Source organism: Triticum aestivum, chromosome 7D (genome assembly GCF_018294505.1).
Source record: "Triticum aestivum cultivar Chinese Spring chromosome 7D, IWGSC CS RefSeq v2.1, whole genome shotgun sequence".
Classification (NCBI taxonomy): domain Eukaryota; kingdom Viridiplantae; phylum Streptophyta; class Magnoliopsida; order Poales; family Poaceae; genus Triticum; species Triticum aestivum.
Window position 1 is genome coordinate 160,391,451 of NC_057814.1, and position 17,896 is coordinate 160,409,346.

At 47.5% G+C, this 17,896-nt stretch overlaps 1 long non-coding RNA gene across 1 annotated transcript; it reads right to left on the reverse strand.

Moving 5' to 3' along the window:
• Positions 1-10,250: 10,250 nt before the first annotated feature.
• On the reverse strand, positions 10,251-12,018 carry LOC123164277 (uncharacterized). Its single transcript, XR_006482285.1, has 3 exons — positions 11,842-12,018; positions 11,586-11,735; positions 10,251-10,668 (listed from the first exon to the last, which is right to left on the reverse strand). It is a non-coding gene; the product is annotated as an uncharacterized lncRNA (long non-coding RNA).
• Between the last annotated feature and the right edge of the window lie 5,878 nt (positions 12,019-17,896).

Sequence of the window (17,896 nt, forward strand, 5' to 3'; positions counted from 1 at the left end):
TTCACTGGGCCGCCGTGTCGTGTACTCCTTCGTCGTAAGAGTGGAGAGCTCGCTTTCATAAATGTTCTAGTCCCTTTCGCTGACATGTGGGACATCAAGCTACCGGCTCCATGTTCCATACCGGAATACAGTGCAGAGCAGCAGGGGTGAAGCACCCGAGTCATGGCGCCGGCGTAGTAATAAGCAATGAGGCGTCAAATCACAAAGCTGCACCTTTCCCGCAGTTAAGTTGGAGGGACGAAGTGATAATAATGCTAGTAAAAAAGAAGTTGGAGGGACGAAGCAATCATCATTTCACTCATTGCTGAATCCGCTTCTCCCTCGTCTTCTTCAAGTTAACCACGCGTTTCTTCTGCCGTTGTTCTACCTCATGTGGGACGCGGATCGGCTTGGTAAAGCACTGACACGTGGGACGCATGTTAGCAAACCGCCAGGCCAACGTCCTCTAAAAATAAGAAACCTCCCCCTCCATCTGCGCGGCAAAATCACCTCCTTTTTACTAATCTTGATTCTATAATTTTTTAGATCAATATAACTGAGATTTGTATAGATAGCACACAGGAGCAAAACCAAGTGGTATGGTTAAGGGCATCCACAATGTGTAGCCAAATGTGAAAATAGCTTTTGTCATCGATGGGAACCATTGTGGACAGTGCTGCCAAAGCCAAAAAGATGGAACCGAAGCTCCCTGATTGATTGATTGAAGGAATTGAAAAATGCAACGTCTCTCCTCTTTCTCCCGTGCTTGGACGCATGTACAGTATAGAGCACAGAGTCTACTCCCCTATCCCTTCTATCACAAATCACAAAGCAGTGAGGCGTCAAATCACAAAGCACAGACGGAGCAACCATCATTTCACTCTTCGCTGACTCCGCTTCTCCATCGTCTTCTTCGAGAAACCACCTCACGGCACTAAGCTGGACGGACGACGCTATTGTGTACTAGTAGTACTAGTACATTTACACGTCCTTTGGTTCAACGGACTTCTTGGATGCAAATAAGGCGGTTGTTTCGGCTTGCAGGCGGCACTTGCGAACGACTTACCGTGGTCTCCCTCGATGGTGTTCTCCATCGTACGCACTTCGCCAAACCACAATGTTCGAGATATCGTCGACGTCACTGCAATGGGGAAGGAAGTCAAATAGTTACTACCTCCATTTTTTTGTACACAAGGCCAGTATATCAAAATTACAATTTGCAAAAGGCCACTAACACTAATCAAGGAAAATTTGATGGGGGTTTGCCTCGTACTAGCAACCAAGGACATTAATATACCCTTGCATGCATGCGGAAGTGAGAAGGTTTGTTTGCATGGCGCTGCATTAATCAAGCGATGAGGAGTGAGATGGTTAGCTCTTTGGGCTTTGGAGAAAAATATACACATTAATTGACATGTCAAACGAGGATTTGTATCGATTAATCCCGCGAAGGAAAACCCCGCCTTTCTTTTTTAACACTAGTACTCCTAGTACGTACATACTTACCCTGTTTGGGTCTAGGCCTTGCATTGCCATACTTCGCCACACATTTTTGCCAAGCTTGCCTAAAGTTTTCAAAATGAAAAGGAGGTACACTTGCGCACGGCTGTCGCGGTCGCACCGCACCCTCACATGGTCGCTCCTACACGCCACGATCGCACCGCACCCTCACACAATAGCTCCTGCATGCCGCAAACCCAACCAAGGGAACGCACCCTCACTGACATGTGCTACTGCTGACAGATAATTTTCATTCATACATTATGTTTATCCAACCACATGTTGGGGTGGATCCTTATGGCCCGTGCGGTGGTCTGTTGGGGAAGAAGAAGAGGTGAGGAAGAAGGGTCAGGAGACGTAGGATATTCATCCAACCGCCTGAAATGGTAGACTGACCCAAACGATGAAAGTCAGTCGACCTGCATAACAATATATGTTTTTACACAGCAAAAGATCCCTAAAAACAATAACATAAAGAAAAACTATCACTGCTTGCGGAACAAGACGGCCTCGTCGTCTTTGGCTGCGACATGTGTCTCCGCACCGTGGTTGTCCTCGGCCTCCAGCTACTTGTTCACGCGGAGGATGCGGGCGCTCTGCACGGACGAAAGCACCACCCGGTTCAAGTCCAGGACGTCCGGTTCCGCGTGCAGGAGGGCCTCGATGGCAACGGCATCCGCGCGCTCCACGTCGAGTTAAGCCTCCGCCGCCCGGTTCAAGTCCAGGACATCCGGTTCCTCCTGCAGGAGGGCCTCGATGGCAGTGGCATCCGCGCGCTCCATGTCGAGTTGAGCCTCCGCCGCCCGGTTCAAGTCCAGGACATCCGGTTCCGCCTGCAGGAGGGCCTCGATGGCAGCGGCATCCGCGCGCTCCGTGTTGAGTTGAGCCTCCGCCGCCCGGTTCACATCCACGACATCCGGTTCCACCTGCAGGAGAGCCTCGATGGCAGCGGCATACGCGCGCTCGGCGTTGAGTTGAGCCTCCGCCGCCCGGTTCACATCCACGACATCCGGTTCCACCTGCAGGAGAGCCTCGATGGCAGCGGCATGCGCGCGCTCCGCATCGAGTTGTGCCTCTGCCTCCCGGTCCTCCTTTAGTATCGCCAGGTTGAACCACTGGTCCGCCTGCACCATTCGGGAACCAGACGCCGGCACGAAGTCAACGTCCATCGTCTCATACCCATCGGGGGCCTTCTGTGTTGCGACCTCCGCCATGAACATTGGATCGGCTTCCTCCTCCTCGTAGCTTGGCTACAGAGAACTCACGGATTGGCCCGCCGCAAAGCGAGCTTGGGAACGGAGGCCTGTGGCGCCGACCGCCACTGCGATTTCTGCGCGGCGCTCCGGCGTCAGCATCTTGTAGTACGTGATCTTGCGGTGCACCATGTCTTTCCGGCGAACTAGGGGATGCTTGGTGCGGGCTAGGGGATCAAAAGGTGGGTGAATGGGCTGGAGAGGAGGTGTGATTTTGGGGCAGTGGCTGGCGTAGGCCGAGCAGCGAAGGTTCGGGTGTGAATAGTGGTTTCGGCCGACCAGCAAAGGTCAATCGGTTTTGACCGTACATCGCTCTTGTCGCGTTCGCGTTGCACCCCGACACGCTGGACCATCCACTCATTCACCGAATGGAACGCGCTTCGTCTTGCGTTTTCGCTCGCTTGTGGGACCGCCGTTGAGAGCAACCGACGTCCCTCCCCCTCCCCCGCCCACGTCATTTATACTACCACTCCCTCTGTTTTATGCGGAGTAAATAAAAACAGAGGGAGTATATACTATGGATGAGGATCCCCTGACGTGGCCGAACCCATTGAGTAACTGACATGCGGGGCCTAGCAAGCATGGGGTCCGCCAGTAAGTGACTGAAAGGGAGGGTAAGGCAGGGATACCTACGTCAGAGGATCCACTTCCACTACTACTCCCTCCTTCCATCTACAGGGCCTAATGCATTTTCTGAGGCTAACTTTGACCAAATGTTAGAGTAATAATATATGACATGCAACTTACGCAAAGCATACGGTCAAATTCGTATGTGAAAGGAGCTTCCAATGATATATATTTTCACATTATACATCTCATGTACTATTAATCTTGTCAATAGTCAAAGGCGGTTTTGAAAAACGTATTAGATCATGGTTAATAATACGATGGCTATAAGGAACTGCCATGTCATCTATAGCCATCATCTATATGCACTCATAAAATAGTGTGGGCTGTAAGGTTGGCTATTTCCCGCAAAAAATAATATAAAAGGTTGGCTATAGTATTAGTACTTTTTCCCATCTTCTCTCTATCTCTTTCTTCATATTTATTGTATTTACCTAGGAATGCGTATATAGCTAGGCCCTTGCATGAGAGCTCACTCCCCTTACTTTTTCACATCTCTCTCCTTTACATAGGCAAAAGTGCCATGTAAGTTGGCTCTTAGTAGTAGAATGGCTATTAGGTTGGCTCTAAGCATTTAATATTTGCATGAGCATGGTATATGATTGGAAGAGAGTTGCATGCATACTATTTTTTCTTGATCTATGAGCAAGGTATATGATTGGAAGAGCCCGCTTCACTCTCTCTCCTCTCTTCTCACTCCTCCAAGTAGGATTTTAATGACACGACAAGTCTTATAGCCTGCTGACTAGGCCTTATTAGACTTTCTCTTAGGCCCTATATAAATGGAAGGAGGGACTACTATGAGCACTGCATACTCTACTACAGATCTTGTCAGTACTCCACTACACTACTAGGAAAAGGCATGTTAGTGGCGCACCTATTTTGGCCATTAATGGCGCACTATAGGTGTGCCACTATCATCACGCCACTAGTAACAAGTACTAATGGCGCACCCGTGGTGCGCCATTAGTATACCAGACAATAGTGGCGCACCTGGTAGTGCGCCATTACTATGTCGAATGGTGCGCCATTACTATGCCTCCTAGCGGGCCATATTTACCTTCACGTATGCCCCCAAGTGCGCCATTACTATGCCCCATAATGCGCCACTGGTATTTGCCCCTGGTGCGCCACTAATGCTCAACAAGGTGCGCCACTACTATGAATATTAGGATTTTTTTGCTTTTCTGATATTTGCACAGGTTACAAAATACATTACAGCACAGAATATAAACAGCACAACATATAAACAATAGATTTATCGAATACAATAGAAGATTAGTCTCCGAATACAATTCATCATATTAGTCTCCGAATTCAAAATACCGAACAAAGTTAGAACATTACAAGTCTCGAGACCGCGAGTAGCGAGTTTGTCTTCACATTACAAGTCGATATCTAAACTACCATCACATAGAAGAGAGCTACGGTCATGATGAGCATCATCGCGATGAAACTGGTCTTCATCCGGTTCCTCCTCCGCTCCCTCCTCTCTCTCGCTAGATAGCGCATGTATCTAGCTTCCACCTCTGCCCTAGTGGTGTACCCTTTGTAACTGTTACCGCTGAAACGGTGAACCTGTCTCCGACACTCCTCCCAGTCGTCGTAGACTCCGGGAACCTTACCCTTGTACACGACATACGATAGCATCTCTATGCACTATACAAACAAAACGTTAGTAGCAATTCACAGACAATACATAAGCAATATATAAGTATGCAACAAAAGGATCGGAAGAGAAAAGCAACACATTAATAGCATGATTCGTGGTCCTACTAATAAATAGCATCGATTACATATAAGTTGAACGACTGTCCAAACCAAAGAGACATACAAGTTCATTAAAGTTTAATTACAACATGAGCTGATCGGTATTTCAGAACTACATAGCATCACTACTTTTGACTTGACTCAGGGACCGGAGCGTGGATGAAGCCGCCGTCTTTCGTGATGGTCATGAATGTGCAGTCGTTGTCAGCCCGCATTTGTAGCGTTGTTTCTATTTCACTATTGGCCGGTTGATATTTGAGGTAGAACTGCCCCGAGGTACGAAGGACATCTTGATGGATGATTTCCACAAACTCCGACTTGATGCGAAAGAATTCTTGCCTGAGGTCCGCGTCCTTGATTGCCGACAAGCGTGCGGCCCAATCTTCGAGACTATTTGGTAGCAGAAGGTGATTATGGTCCCGTACGATCGCCCGCATGTGATGGAGGGTGTAGTAGGCATCCTTCTGACCGCCAGGCAGCTGCTTGACGCAGGGGAACGTCGTTACGTGGGTGAACACGTGCTTGCCGTACCTAAAAATTGGCCTCCTGAAGGTGCCTCCAGATTTGGCGTAGCCGGGGAGAACATCATCAAGAACTTTCTTGATATTTGTGTAGTCTTTCTTCGACTGACCGTCCGAGTCGAAATACGTGGCCATGGAATAGTTCGGGCTTAAGAGGATGAGTGTGCAATGTGTGTCACTGCACAAAACACGGAATGTTAGAAAAAACGAACGATCGAAATCTAAGAAATCAAATGTTACGGGGCGGTGAGGGGATGACTTACTCGGGAAAGTAAGGCATGAGGAAGTTATCCTTATCTGGGTTCGCCAGAATGACGCCTTCTAGGTATGAACTTGAGACTTGCCGGTCCCCAGCGCTGCCCAAGATCTTGGCACGCATGTAGAAGGGGTCGACTATCACGATGTCCAGGGTCTTGTCTCTAATGATCCGCATCTCCATACTCAGCGAAAATAGCCGAACGAAGGTGTAGTGCAGCGGATGAAGGTTAAACATAGCGAAGATGTCATCAAACCACAGGACGATCATAGCCCCGATGGCGCTATCCACAAAGCCCTTGCGCTCTGGCACCTAGGCCACGAAAACCAGGTATGCCACATCATTCTCGGAGAGACGCTGCTTCTCCAAAGAAAGAACACTGTCATGCAGACTCCGCATAGCACTGGTTGCAGCATTGAGCAGATTAGTCGGTAGCATTGGCCTACCCGCCACATGCACCCTCCTCGAGATATCCTTAGTTGAAGGTGGCCCGTCCTGAGCACGGATCGTACTCGGTGCCGGCTGGCTCGCACCCTTGTTATTCTTTCTTTTCCGTCCCTTCTGCTTCTTCTGCTGTAATGGGATCGAGTTCTGCTCAGAGACCACCTTCTTGAGTGTGTTGGGGCTGATAATATTTCGCACCTCGGCTATCTGAGGCTCGGTGAAGGCGGCAGCTGGAGGCGTCTCCTGAGAACTGAACGCCAGATGACGCCTGTTGCAATTGGGTTTCTCCGCGGTACCAGCTAGATCACAATCGTCTTTTGCAGGGTTGGGTTCTTGAGAAGGAGGCCCCAAGAATTCGTCATCGTATCCATGTTCATTGAAGTACTTATCGACGTTGGTAAATGTACCGTCGTCGTCGTCCGGATCCTGTGCCATATGCATGTCCGGATCAGCTGACGGCGGTAGCGTTGTGGCGGTCTTGCCATGGCTTGGCGCCGGCACGACTGGCGGTGTTGTCTGTGGGGTGGTGTCCCCCGCCCCCAAACGAATCTGGCTCTTCGGCCAAAGCATGGGCCAGCTTATGCAGGCGCTGAGGTTCATCACATCATCTTCGTCGGCCCCAGTTGACCGATGCTGGCCCTGGCGACATCGATCAACTTGCCATCCACGAAGTGCTGGAGAGTGCATGGAACGTCGGCAGCGCCCTGCGAAAACATGTAGGGCGTCAGGGATGCCCAGTCAAAGGCAAGGAGATGAAGTCATCGGCCGAGAGGCGTAGTTACCGTGATGGTGTCGAGCTCGGCTAATGTTGACGCACCGCCAAGGGGGGGCGTGCAAGTGACGGAGGGGCCACTTGCTGCCGAGGTGCCGGCCGACGTATTCTTCCCACACCCGGGTGCATTAAGCTCCAATGTTGGCGTCGACGCCGGAGACACCAATGCCGCCTCCACCGGAGACACCAATGGCGCCGCCGGCGCGTTGTGCAAGTTGCTGCCCGTGAAGCTGGGAATCGGGGGTTGCCCTTGTTGGCCTCCCGCAATCCACGCCTGCAGCCCCTCAATCAAGGTAGGCACAATGGCGGTGATCGTCGCTCCCAGTTGGTCTCGCACTTGCTCTTCGACTATCTCCGGAATCCGCGCCACTTGTGCCTTGAGTTCTTGAACCTCACGCTCCTGGCTTTCCGAGCTGGTGTTTCTCTCCTTTCGCCCAGTGGTATAGTATTCCGACCATTTCGTGGACAAGCCTTTGCCGGCCACACGACCAGCTGACAACGGCTTACTGAGCTAATGCTTGTTTTTCATTACGTTCAACTCCCTATTTAAAGTGGTGTCCCAAGGGAACCTCTGAGACGACCACGCGCTACTGCTTTCAGTGTCCTGTGGAAGGAACGTGAACCATTTAGAAATTTGGCTTCATTAATTAGAATGCAACCATATGGAGCTAATTACGCGCGGGTGTATTCCTTACCGGAACAAGCTCAAGCGCCTTGGTCTTCGGATCCGTGGTAAGCTCCTTTGTTACCGGGTCAATCTTGTACCGGGCCCTGACATAGTTCATGGTCTGCTTGTCATGGTATTTATCGATGAGGGGCGGTAGGCCTTGCTCGGCACGCTCCGCGTCCTCCTTGTCCCATATAGGTTCCGCCACTCTATAACCGCCGGGACCGAGTTTGTGGACCCCTAAGTTCAAGTCCCGCATATCTTTCCCCCACTAACTTGATTCCGCGGTTGCGTTGCTCTCGCACTTGATCTTGTACTCCAGGTAGTCAGCTTCGCTGATAGAAGGATTTGTCTCCTTGATCTTCTCATAACCATCACCTTTTTCAATCCTTCTCTTCATCGCGGCTCTCCAAGTAGCCAGGGCCGTGCTCATCTTCGTGAGGGCGGCACTGTTCACTTTATTCCCTGAGAGGCGTGTGTTTGCGAAGTCACCGGGGAACTTGTATCGTTCGTGCAACTTCGTGAAGAGGAGGTTGCGCAAATTCCCTTGGTCACGATGCCTTAGGTTCTCGGTGTTGATCGAGACGGTGCTCCGGAGAATGCACCCGAGTTGTCCCACGTACCTCTTGACTAACTGTTTGGGCGTCGTTGGATGCCCACCTGAGGACACTTCAGTAATTTCCTCCTTGACGGTGTCGAGCACGTTCGGGCGCCGTTCCTTCCGTTGCCTCTTTGGTTGGCTGCCATCTGTGCGTGCGCTTCCATCATCAGTGGTGGCATCCTCGGCGGCACCATTAGTGGTGTCATCCCTGACGCCACTAGGGGTTGTGTAGTCAGGATCGGTGTCTTCCGTGGCGTCCTCATAGCGGTGAGGTTCTTCCTCCATCTCCTGGGACAGCTCCCAGAACGCCTTGCCCGAACCGTCGGCCTCATCATTGTGGGCCATGTTCGCTCTAAATAGGAAAAAAGTTTGGTCAAAAAGTTGGTTATTGTCAAGGAACAAGATCTCTAAGTTGACCAAATAACCTAATTCTCGAGGATGCCGCCAAAAATTTGGTTATTGTCAAGGAACAATTGAGAGATGTTTGTGATATTGCCTAGGTATTTTGGGATGGAACCTGTTAGTGTGTTGTTGCTAAGGTCCAAGTCCCTTCCTAACCCCCTTCTTCTTGTCTCCTCTCACTATCTCTCTCACACACATGGCAAGCAAGGGTGTCTGAGTGTGTGAAAAAAATACTAAACTAATCCAGGGGCTGAAAATTGATCATCTGTTTCAGATTGCAGTTTTCTTTCTTGGGGCTTCGGTGTGCAGTACAAAACTGAATTTTGGAAATCTACAGAATGAACAAGCTAAGGGCTGCAAATGCCCGCAAGGCTTCAAGGGTGACGGCATACACGATTGCGAAGGTATCACCATTAGGAACATTGTTCTACAACCTTGTGGGCAGTATTGTTGCATGTTTTACTAGTACTGGCAAACCTAGAATAATGGCTCAAATGCTGAACTATTTGAGCTTCTCAAGTAATTTCTAATACACAATATCTCTCTTGCTTGGCACTTGCAGATGTTGATGAATGCAAAGAGAGGCTCTTCTGCCAGTGCAAGGACTGCAGCTGCGAGAACACATGGGGGAGCTACGAGTGTGGCTGCGGTGGTAGCAACATGTTGTACATGAGAGAGCATGACACTTGCATCAGTGAGTTGCCTAGCCTGAATTTCCTTTTGGACCTCACTATATGATGGTCCAGGTCTCATCATATTTCTACTTTATCTTTCAAAGGTGTTAATGTGGAATGTGCTAGTAGCACCTTCAAACAGTCCTTCCTTCGTCTACAACAACGCGCTAATTTGGTTAATCCTATCATTTAATCATGATTAGCCCATCATTCTGATCAGAGATTAGTTTTGATGTCAAGATACATGCTGATTAATTTTTATTTCGGTTGACAATCGGGCACCTTCTAGGTCAAGAAAATTGGGCATGACCTTTGCTAATTTGCTTGACCTAGGAGTGCCCCAATCTTAACCGAAACGGAAATTAATCAACATTTCAGGAGAAAGGGGTAACGAAGTGATGGGGCAAATGTGCCAGGCACCACAATGTGATCACAGAAACAAAGCAGCACCACAATGTGCCTCTGCTTTCATATGGATGAAAAGGCCACACACCATATGGTCCTCTGCTTTCATATGGACAAAATAAAAGTTCACACATATAAATCGAAATGAAAAAGGATAGTAGGAAATGAACAAGAATTATGCTCAAAGAACAATGGTAACAGCAAAATATTGAAACCTTTGGTAAGCATTATATTACAAAAAAACAAGATATGCAGTACTATACAATATCCATAACCGGAAAACAAGACATGCATAGGCTATATTTGAAACAAGATATTCTGCCAATCTTTGTTAACTGAAGCTAAGATGATAAGTATATCTAGAGTGCATTAGCTATGGTTCTTATCTAGCTAAAATAAAAGGAGAAAATTGCTTATTTACACCTCACAAATATTTTGGCTTGCTGATCTAGGTAGAAGGCATTTTTGTCATCGGTGGCAAATAAGCAAAAACAAATGTAGTGGCAAATAAGAAGGATAATGTACACCTTTCTTTTATAAAAGGAAAATGTAGTCCTAGTCTCCTACTCATGAAGTCATGGTCCTCATCCATAGTACTCCTTTCTTGGAAGAAACAAGATATTTTGCCAATCTTTGTTAATTGAAGCTAAGATGAGAAGTACTGTATATCTGCCTGGCTATCTAGTACTATAATGGATTAGACACTGTTCTTCCTATATCAAGCTAAAACAAAAGAGAAAATTGCTTATTTTTACCTCACAAACGCCGGCTTTCTTCCACCCGGACTTCTTCAGCAGCTGCAGAAACCCAACAACAAGCGACCATCAGTACCATAGTACTAAACTGAACAAATAGCGGTCACTCACATCAAAACTGAACATCACATAATACTAAATATTACACAGCAAACTTAGAGAATAAATAGGGAGAAAGAGATCACACATATAAATGCACTATATCATACAAGACTAAACATATAGCAATTTCACGTGCTAGTCAGATCTGAACCTTACATAAAATACACTTCTCAATGTTCACTGAAATTTAGAGAATAGATTGAGAGAGATAGCAGCAGCAAGAAGTTGAGGTTCAGACTCTGAAGAGGAACAACCGGGGTGCAAGGAGATGGAGTAGAAGCAGTAGAGAGCGGCAACAAACAGTAGAGAGCGGCAACGCACCATCTCCAAAAAGAGACACCTCTCAGCATCAGCATCAGCATCCAGGGAGGAGCTGCATGACACCATCTCCAAAAAGAGACCACCACAAAGCCAGAATGCTTTGCTTTCTTACTCTTCTTACTCCTCCTTTTAACACAACCAGAAAGCTACCACCACCTAAATAACAAACACCTCCTTGGATATGCTAAAACCACAAAATGATCACGGCAGTGTGTTTGTGGCATCCGTGCCTGTGCCAAGATATGCTAAAACTTAGCTCAGCAACCAACAGAAAGTAACTTAGCCCAAGAACAAGCTTTGTGAAAACAGTCCACACCAGAACAGAGTCCACTCACATAAGTCACACATATACACTAACTGAAACAACCCATTGGACCGAACAATGAATCAGACTGGCTAGCTAATAATTCTATCTAGAACAACCTAATCGCACGACCTCTGGCTGAGATAGCATCGCAATTCCAGAGTTCTAGTAGAGAACATGGCAATGAATCAATTGACCTCAAGCAGAAACAGGGTAAGAAAACGCCCTTCACCTTGGAGACGAATGGACAAGGGCGACCTGGGGAAGAGCCCGAGCAGAAGGAGCGGCTCGATGAAGTAGCCGATCCCGCGGTGCGCCCCGCAGTCGTGCCCCAGGTCCTTCCCGCCGACGACCACCCCGGGCCTGTACCCGACCTTGGTCCCTACGAGAGCAGCCACGAAATCAGCCACCGGCCCCAATCGAAGAAGCCCCTGTCGCCGCCAGGGCCACGAGCCGGCGCGCCCTTGCAAAATGGAACGAAGACTAACCTCAGTGCAAAATGCAGAACGGCGGCGCAGGACAGCAGAACGTCGGTGTGGCACGAGGTCGACGGTTGCCATGGCGGTGCGAGGTGGCCGGCGACGGGCGCGGTGCGTGCGGGTTGCCCACGCGGATCTGGGGAAAAGGAGAAGGCGGAGAGGGCGAGGGGAAGCGTGAGGGGGCAAGTGGGGAGGGGGGCCTGAGGAGGCAGGGCGGGGCCGCAGGTAGGGGCGGCAGCGCAGTGGGTAGGGGCGGCGGCGCAGGTAGGGGCAGCGGCGCAGTGGGTCGGGGCGTAGTGGGTCGGGGCTGAGAGAGAGATGTGAGATTGGGGATCGGGGATTGGGCATTTTAGCGGGGGGAGGGTTAGCAAGGGCGCACCTTCTAGGGGTGCCCCATAAACACCGCAATAGCAATGGCACACCTTCTGCTGGTGCGCCATTACTAATTTTTTTTGGATTTTTAGTTGCATGTAATAATTTTTTAGAAAATGACCATAAATTTTAAAATGTTATGATATAAGTAGTTATTACGAATTTAGTTGCATTAATTTTAGTTGCATGAATTCAAAAAGTGCCCATGAAATTTAAAAATATTCATGAGTTCAAAAAATATACATGAGTTTAAAAATATTCATGAGTTCAAAAAATATTAAAAATTGGTATACCGATGGCGCACCTCCTAGGGGTGCGCCATAAGTACCTTTATAGCAATGGCGCACCTTCTCCTGGTGCGCCATTAGTAACTTTTTTTGGATTTTTAGTTGCATTCATTTGTGAATTGGTAAAACATTTATGAATATGAAAAATATCATCAAATTCGAAAAAATATTCATGAATTCAAAAAGTGCTCATGAAATTTAAAAATATTCATGAGTTCAAAAATATTCATGAGTTTAAAAATATTCATGAGTTCAAAAAATATTTAAAAATATTTAAAAATTGGTATACCAATGGCACACCTCCTAGGGGTGTGCCATAAGTACCTTCATAGCAATGGTGCACCTTCTCCTGGTGCGCCATTAGTAACTTTTTTTTTGTATTTTTAGTTGCATTCATTTGTGAATTGGTAAAACATTTATGAATATGAAAAAATATCATCAAATTCGAAAAAATATTCATGAGTTCAAAAAATATACATGAGTTTTAAAGTATTCATGAGTTCAAAAAATATTAAAAAATGGTATACCAATGGCGCACCTCCTAGGGGTGCGCCATAAGTACCTTGATAGCAATGGCGCACCTTCTCCTGGTGCGCCATTAGTAACTTTTTTTTGGATTTTTAGTTGCATTCATTTGTGAATTGGTAAAACATTTATGAATATGAAAAAATATCATCAAATTTGAAAAAATATTCATGAATTCAAAAAGTGCTCATGAAATTTAAAAATATTCATGAGTTCAGAAAATATTCATGAGTTTAAAAATATTCATGAGTTCAAAAAATATTAAAAATATTCATGAGTTCAAAAAATTAACATAGCAATATTAAAAAATATTAACAAATAAACATAAATAAAAATTGGTATACCAGAAAAAACATAAATACCAGAATAAACATAAATAAATATTCATGAGGACTAGAACAGAAGAAATGTCATTTCCATATGTCGAAATACAATCGAGAAATGAAGACTACAATTTAAATACAATCGATCTTAGCTAGCTATCTTCTCACAATCTTCTTGCCCTTCTTTTTCGCAAATGGAGTTCTTCTCTTGAACAGACGTCCTTTAGGTAGGGTGGTCCTGCTTCTTCTTGTGGTGTATGGTACTTCATCGTCGTCGTCATGTTCCATCTTCGGGTCGCCGTACATGTCGAAGTCTTGCTCATTGGCGACTCCATCCATTCGATGATCTTCCTTTTGCCTCTCCTCACGACAACACGACTGGGCTTTGACGGGTCGGTAATGAAGAAGCATTGGTCCGCTTGGGAAGCTAGTACCCATGGCTCATTTTTCGCGGTGACGTTTGCGCTCGCGGTCTTGGATTTGGCTTCGGGTATAATCATGGTGGTGAAATACCGGTCTTCTTTTAGGACGCTCTTGGCCCATCTGACACGGAACATCGGGACCTTCTCTCCAGCGTAGCTCAGCTCCCAGATCTGCTTGATCCTTCCGTTGTATCTGTCCTTGTCGTTACCGGTGTAGGATTACATCGTTACCCCGGAGTTCTGATAACCATCGCTCTTCATGTCCTTTTCCTCGGTGTAGAATGTGTAGCCGTTGATATCGTACGCCTCATAGGTCATCAGGTTGTGCTCGGTGCCATGTGACAAGGCGAATATGAGTTTTTCTTCCGCGGAAGAATCCTCATGTAAAGGGTACGACAGAAGCTTCTCCTTGAACCAAGGCGTGAAACATGAGTTGTGCTCTTTGATTATATCTCTGTCCGTCCTCTGTTGGCCTCGGTCATTGTACGTCTTCTCAATAAAGGTTTTGTGCTCTACCACCCAAGGATCGACCACGTCTATGTGTTGTAGCGCGACTAGGTTTGCTCTTTCAAAGTCGGCGAGTCGACCCTCGAAGTCGACATGCATTTCGCAGCGACCATCACGGTGACCCCATCCAGCAAGCCTGCCGAGGTGCCTATTGACGGGCAGACCAATGGGGTTCTCGATGCCCAGATAATTCATGCAGTAGGAGATGCACTCTTTGGTCAGAAAGCCCCTGGCTATGCTTCCCTCTGGACGTGACATGTTGCGAACGTATCCTTTGATGACACCATTCATCCTTTCGAACGGCATCATGCTGTGCAGGAACATCGGCCCAAGTTGGATGATATCCTCCACGATATGGACCAGAAGATGCACCATAACATTGAAGAATGCGGGCGGGAAGTACATCTCAAACTCGCATAGTATCATCACGATCTCTTCCTGTAGCCTTCTGAGTTGCCTCACGCCAAACGACTTCTGAGAGATGACGTTGAAAAAGTTGCATAGGCCAAATAGCGTTTCACGGACGTGCACGTCCATGATCCCACGGATTGCAATTGGAAGTGTCTGCATCATCAGCACGTGACAGTCATGAGACTTCATCCCGCTGAACTTCTGCTTCACTGAGTCTAGGTATCTCCTTATCTTCCCCGCGTAACCGTAAGGAAGTTTTACTCCTACGAGGCAGGTGAAAAACTGCTCGATCTCCTCCTGACTTAGAGTGGAGCACGCGGGAGGGTAGTCATTTCCGATCTTCTTGGCCTTTTTGCCTTTGCAACGACTTTCCGTGTCCTTCGCCTCATCATCATCATCATTAGCGTGAAGCTCCTCCCTGATGCCCATTGATTTCAAGTCTGCCCTTGCTTTCGGCCCATCTGTGGTCCTCTCCGGCATGTTGAGCAGGGTACCAAGCAGACTCTCGCACACGTTCTTCGCGATATGCATGACATCAAGGCTGTGAGGCACACGGAGGATCTTACAGTACGGCAAGTCCGAGAAAACAGACCTCGTTTTCCATACCTTCAGCAGCGGTTCTGGCTCCCTTCGCTTCATTCCCGGCTCTAGCGCCTTTCGCTTCTTTCCCGGCTGTGGGCAATCTTTCCAATTTTTCAACAGCTCGTCTATTTCCTTGCCGCTCCTCGTACGCGGCCGTCTTCGGGGTTCGGTTTCACCATCGAACAGATCCTTGTGTTTTCTCCATGAGTCATCGTCGCGAAGCCACCTTCGATGTCCCATGAACATGGTTTTCGAAGACCCGGGATCTCTATCTAGCTGGCGATACGTTGTGTCATCCATCCACCTGACGCATCCAGAAAATCCTTGGACCACCTGCCCCGCGACATATCCGTAACCGAGATAGTCGTGCACCGCCGTGAGCAGTGCGGCTCTCATAGGGAAATATTCTTTCTCTGCGGCGTCCCACGTATTGGCTGGCGTTCTCCACAGCGTGTCTAGCTCCTCTTTCAGCAGCCCCAGATACAGATTGATGTCGTTCCCTGGTTGTTTCGGCCCTTCAATTAGCATACTCATGTGAATGTACTTCCTCTTCATACACAACCAGGGGGAAGGTTGTACATCCACACAAACACAGGCCAGGTGCTATGTCTGCTTCTCTGGCTGCCAAACGGATTGGCTCCATTGGTGCTCGTGCCCAGCACGATGTTCCTTGGATCGTCCCTAAATTCTAGGTGTTCGGAGTTCAACGCTTGCCACTGGATCGCATCCTTAGGGTGACTCAGCATCTTGTCTTTTTTATTTATCTCCGGATCATTTCCGTCATCTTCTCGCTTCTTCTCCTCCCTATCCGCATGCCAACGCAGGAGCTTTCCTAGCTTAGGGTCCGCGAAATACCGCTACAGACAAGGAGTGATCGGAAAGTACCACACCACTTTTGGAGGAGCTTTCTTCTTCTTCTTGTATCGAGTGACGCCACACACCGGACATATGGTAGACTCCACGTGCTCGTCCCGATAAATGATGCAATTGTTCATGCACACATGGTATTTCACGTGCGGTAAATCCAGAGGACACACGATTTTCTTCGCCTCCTCGAAACTGGTCGGGCACTTGTTCCCCTTGGGAAGACGTTCGTGCCAGAATGACATGTTCTTGTCGAAGCATGCGTCGGTCATTTTGTGTTTTACCTTCATCTCCAGAGCCATGAGCGTTACTTTCAGGCGGGTATCCTCGGGCCTGCATCCTTCATACAATGGAGTAACCGCGTCTATCTCCAGTTGGTCCAGCTTGGCTTTCTCTTGGGCGGCAGCTCTTGCGTTATCCGTCTGCTTGAGAAGTAGCTCTTGAATATGAGGGTCCTGCACCCAGCCCATCGATGGTCCATCGTCGTCTACTCCGGCATCTTCATATTCATGATCATGCCCTTCATCTTGACCTTCCTCATCATCATGTCCGGCATCTTCTACATGATGACTGTGTACTGCATCTACTTCGTGATCATGTCCTGGAGATTCTTCGTCTTCTCGCCCTCCCTCGCCGCGGTTGTCTTGCTGCCCTTCTTCATTTCTTGCCCGGCCCCCATGGACGACTTCATAGTCATCTTCATCACCTTGCCACCGATAGCCATCCATGAAACCACACAAGAGCAGGTGGTCCCGCACCTGTACGGAATCCGGGTCCAGAAGGCTCTTCAGATTGCATCTTTGACACGGACATCTTATCTCCGTCTTGTTCTTTTGAAGCATCTCGACCTTCACGGAGCTCAAAAAACCTATTCAAGATGCCTTCGGTCATCGTGCGGACCATGGTCGCCTGCGGGGTACAGCAAAACGATATTTTAGAACCAAAAATATTTGGCATGACTTTGCCTAAAAATAGGACCAAAAAGAATGCATAGTGCCAAATTCTCGCTGAAACGGAAATGAATCAACATTCAGGCAAAATATTGGCAACTATTGCATTTCAAATACCGGTACCTGCAAACACAAACATATGCAACACCACAAACATACGTAGATCTAGGCCATAAAAAGTGTGTATGTTGTTGGGGGAGAAAAAAGTAGATCTAGAACATAAAGAAAGCTTTCCCCTTACTTACTGATAACCTACAAGTGTAGGGGATCGCAAAAGCTTTCGAGGGTAAAGTATTCAACCCAAATTTATTGATTCGACACAAGGGGAGCCAAAGAATATTCTTGAGTATTAGCAGTCGAGTTGTCAATTCAACCACACCTGGATAACTTAGTATCTGTAGCAAAGTATTTAGTAGCAAAGTATTATGATAATAAAGGTAATGGTAGCAAAAGTAATGTTTTTGGGTTTTGTAGTGATTGTAACAGTAGCAACAGAAAAGTAAATAAGCGAAGAACAATATGTGAAAAGCTCGTAGGCAATGGATCAGTGATGGATAATTATGCCGGAGGCGATTCCTCATGTAATAGCTATAACATAGGGTGACACAGAACTAGCTCCAGTTCATCAATGTAATGTAGGCATGTATTTCGTAAATAGTCACACGTGCTTATGGAAAAGAACTTGCATGACATCTTTTGTCCTAGCCTCCCGTGGCAGCGGGGTCCTAGCGGAAACTAAGGGATATTAAGGCCTCCTTTTAATAGAGAACCGGAACAAAGCATTAACACATAGTGAATACATGAACTCCTCAAACTAAGGT